Consider the following 4,995-nt stretch of genomic DNA (forward strand, 5'->3'; position numbering starts at 1 on the left):
AAGCAAAGGAACTGCCATTTTCTTTCCTATCATTGTATATTCTCAAAAACAACTACATGTTCTCATTCATTCATTTATTATCATCAACTGTTATCAATATCTGATGTCTAAAAATAAGTTCATCAGAGAGGGAATGGAGTAGTGTTTCATTGTGGTTTTGAATGCATGTTATGTTTCATTGACGGATAATGTTGAACATTTTTCCCTGATTATTGTTAATTGCATATCTTCTCTGTAAAGCTGTCCATTAAGTTCCTTTGCTTGTGTTTTTGGTTGGCCTGGTGTCTGTTTTATAACTGGTACATTTTCATTTAGGTTAAAAATTGACCTAGAATTTTTACATATTTATGAGTTGTCATATTATGTTTTGCTACATGTATAGATCACATAGTGTTTAAATAAAATTAAACCCATTTCCTCCTTTGTTTTCATGTGTTTGTTTTGGTGTGTGGTGAAAAAAAAGTTCTTCTAATTTCTTCGAAATACATAGTACTACATTATCTTTATAGTTACTCAACATGTTAATAAGATTATTGCAATCTATGAATGTGTGGATGTCTTTGCATCCTGTATATATATTTTCCTTTTGATTTCTTTCATCAATGTTTATAGTTTTCATTGGAAAGACCTTTTTTAACTTTTAAAAAAACTTTACTGAGAATTTCATACATGCATATAGGTGTTTTGATCAAATCTACTCCCTCCAACACATCCCATATCTCACCATCACTTTTTTTCTGACAACTTCATGTTCTTTCTTTCTTTCTTTCTTTCTTTTTCTTTCTTTCTTTCTTTCTTTCTTTCATTCCTTCCTTTCTTCCTTTCCTTCTTCCTTCCTTCCTTCCTTTCTTTTTTGTCACGGTCTTTTAGCCTAGTCTGGCTTGAGACTCTGGTTACTGAAGACAACTTTACCTTCTGATCCTCCTCCCTCCAGCTCCGGAGTGCTGGTATAGATATTTGCCATCATGCCTGGTTTCAGAAAAATCTTTTAAAGGACCCTTCTGAGGAGGTAACCCTAAAGTCTTTTAGGAATTAGATAAGAGCTCCCAAATACTTTTGACATTTTTCGCCTTTGGAACAGAATATGTTGCTAAGAGGCCCAAGGACATTTTGACTTTTAGCCAAGAAGCAGGCTACTTTTCTTTGGGGTGTTTTTTTTTTTTTTTACTCTAACTGCCTAGTAAATGCCTACCTCCTGTTCTTATCACACCATCCTTTAAAGAGGTTACCCAAATTGTGGATAGGAAATCGGGACTCAGACTGCTCTGGCTTCTTCCATGCTAACAGGGACCAGGGTGAGGCAAATGGGGTACCTCTTCAGTGGGTCTATCTAAAAGACTCCCAAATTGTATAACTCTTATCTGTAGGGAGAAAAAGAAAGTCCTTGACTGGTGAATAGGGCGTGTGAAGGAGAAATAAAGGCAAGAATAGTTAGCATTACAAATTCTAGACAGGGAACCAGTAAAAAGTCAGAACAGGGCAAATTTCAAATGTTCATATCAGAGTCCATTGGGATTTCTTGACGAGACCTTCCAAAAGCATCACTCTATTGGGTTCCTCCTCATTTTTCTTTTGTTTGCCAAGGCTGGACTCGAGAATGATGGACTCAGGATTTGTTTTCAGGCATTTTGATAGCTGGAGTGGCTAGAATCATTCTCGATTCCCCCTTAAAGGCTTCACCACATGGGGGTGGGGGCAGGATCCAGGGGCTCTCAGGCCGCCCCCTGAGTTCTCAGCCCCTATGCCAGAGGGAGGCCAGAACAGCACCTGGAAAGATATTTTACTATGTTGATTAGGATTATTCCTAAGTATTACATTTCATTTTGTTTTTGTAGTGTCATAAAATGATTTGCAAGCACAATTTCTTTTTAAGCTAATTCACTATTGGCCTATAGAAACGATACCAGATTCTGTATATTTATTGGTATAGGTACATTTTTATGTATGTATTATTACTAATGGTTTGAGGTAGAGTTTTGAGGGGTTTCTATACAGAAGTTCATGTCATCCTCAGAGTAACTTCTTCCTCTGAATTCCAATGCCTTTCCTTTTTGTCTCTTACTTTATTGCTCTGGCTAGAGATTCTAGCACCGTGTTAAATAAATATAAGTGCAGGTGGGCATCTTTGTCTAAGTCCAGACTTAGCCTTCAGCTTTTGCTCACTTAATTTGATATGTAAAAAGGCCATCAGGAGAGTTTTGTACTTATTGCTATGTGTTTTTGTATGTGTTCAAGAGAAGCTGAAAGAAAAATAAAAAGCTAGCAAATACTTGTGTAGTTTTATTTTCTTAGCTTTTATTTCTTGACACTTTATTTCTTACTGTACATTCAAGCTTCACATAGTGATTTGTCTCTTTAGTCTAAGAAAATTTAGTCCTTTCCTGTCTACATTGTGATATTAATGTCAAACATGTTTCCATTTCCACATATTATAGCAAATAACAATACATAATTTTTTTAACGTAAGTTCTTCTTAGGCCAGTTAAAAGAAGACAGGATAATAATGTGTAACTTTCACTCTTTCATCATTATTTTTATTTGAATGTTTTGTTTTTCAAGGGGTTTGATGAGTTAGGCCATGATTTCATTTGTTTTTACCTTGAAGAGCTTCCTATATTATTTCTTAGCAGATCTGCTAACAGAAAGGTTTTCTTTATTTTGGAATGTCTTGACTGGATCTTAAAATTTTAAACATGTTTGTTGGCTATACGATTCTAAAAGAAAGATTTGGTTCCTGCTTGCTTGTTTTGCTTTCAGCAATGTTAGCATGCTCTTCTCTAACTTGAGTCAACTGTACTATTATTGTTCCTTTGTGTACAATAAGTTGTCATTCATAAAAATCTCAAGATTTTCTCATTCTTTTTATATTATTTTCTCTACCTTTTTAAATTAAAAGTAGGTGATTCCAATAATACATTTTTAATAGCTTTGATAGTGACTTTATGTCCACACGCTCTGGCCTAGATTATTGCTGTTTATTGCTAACTTCATGAATTGACTAGACTATTTTAGTAAAGTTTATACTCCTCACAGTATAAAGTGTCTGAGAGAAAAGCCCTTTCCTTTTACTTTTTTGGAATTTCTTGATGTTGGAAGATGTGTAGACTAATACTTTTTCATCACATGTTGGTTGTTTTCTCTGCATTTTCCAGTTTCTTCTTGTTTCAACATTCCTGCAATGACATTTTTCCCGACACCGTGCTGTTTTTATTCCTCTCCATTTCTGAGGTTACATAATGACTTCCAATTGCTCTTCAACTTTGTTAAAGTTTTTGGGTCATTCAAATATACTCTTAATCCTCTTAAGCAAAAATTTTATTTCAATTATTAAAGTTTTCAACTCAAATTTTCCAGATTCTCTTTGTAAAGTGTCCCTTTGTGAAGTCCTGTACCTGCTGAGATATTTTCATATTTTTTTTCTTTAACACTCTTTTTTAGTTTCTTGATCATACTTCTAACAGCTTCATTGAAATCTCTAAGTCTGGCATACAGATTTCTCGCAGTAGTATCTGCTGCTCTCCCTTGTGTTGTACTTTTCTTTTGTTTGCATATCTTATAACTTTGACAACTAAGTGTTTCAGGTAATGCATCTTAGTAGCTTTGGCTACTCATACCCTCTGCCCCAGGCTATTGTTGCTGTTTGTTTTTTTTTTCATGAACTGGCTAGACTATTTCACTTAATTCTGTATCCTTCAAAATATAAACCCTCTAATACTGCCCCCCATATGACGTGGCCTTGGGCGTATGCACAGAAACCCTTTTATGATATTAGTTTTGACAAGATCTCTCTTCGTTTATCTTTCCCACTGACCTGCATTAAACTACTTGCTTCATTTGGTATTGTATCTAGCTGTTAGCATCTACTAATTGTTGACTGTTCCATTATTTTCAAAAATTACCTGTAATGTAAGCTGTACTACAATCTAATTGAATTAAATTTAGATTTCATTGATAGGAATAATTTTAGGAAAGACTGTGGGGTTTATTTGTGAAATCTGGATGCTTTTGATTAGCCTTCTCCTTTCCTGCTTCTTTTTCTCTGTCGCTGATAAATTAGGATTATTTTGCTTTTTGCTTTCATGGAACTACCAGCTTCCTCTATAATGACAGAATTTCCATGGGTTTCTTTAGGATTGAGATTTTCCAATATGTATTACAAATAAAGTCAGTCCCTTGTATAAAATGTGGGTCTTGTTTGTTTCTTTGTTTTTATGGTGTCCCTTTTCCCCTGCAGAAGTGGGATTACAGTCCTGCTTTATGGACAGGCCACTCTGTAGGGAATACAGTGTCCAGTCTTCTCAACTTATCTTTTCAAAAGTAAAACATCTATCGAGTGATGTAGGGTGAGGTAGGTTGAGGCTCCAGTGATCTTGGCCTGTTTCACCTGGGGAAGAGGATCACTAATGTGAAGAAAAAAAAAATAACTGGGAAAAGGAAGCTCCTACTTCAACTTTCTATTTCATTCATCTAGAATATTTCCCATTAGCTCAAAATCTAAGAAATGGTAGTATACTACTCCAGCTGGGGAGGAGCCATAAAACTCTATTTGGGAGAACAGGGTAGAAGGCAGAAGGAGTCTTCAGTTCTAGTCAGTGCTGACTCAGAGTACAACACTTATCTCACTGAACTGTGGATATGGGAGGAAGCAGATCATGAATGACTCAAGCATCATAGACTGTCATGTGCTCTTGTTGAGATGGGTCAGATTGTCTTTGATAAATAATAGATTCATTATCACTCATATGCCCCTAAGATGACTTAGAGAAATTCTAAAATTGAGACAAGATTTTGTATTGGGCTTGAAAATAGGTCTACAGAGCTCCTCACACTGTCGTTCTGCAAGCAGATTCCTTATTCAACATATTTTTCATCTGTAAAAGGGAGAGAAAATTCTTCATCATGTGACAAACCACTGCTGCTGACTTTTTGGCTTATTTCCTTCTAGGACATTTTTGGAGCTATAGTCTCTTTTGATTGTTCTGTTCTCTCCCTAAT

This window comes from Nannospalax galili, unplaced genomic scaffold (genome assembly GCF_000622305.1).
Source record: "Nannospalax galili isolate Female #2095 unplaced genomic scaffold, S.galili_v1.0 scaffold284, whole genome shotgun sequence".
In the NCBI taxonomy this organism is placed as follows: domain Eukaryota; kingdom Metazoa; phylum Chordata; class Mammalia; order Rodentia; family Spalacidae; genus Nannospalax; species Nannospalax galili.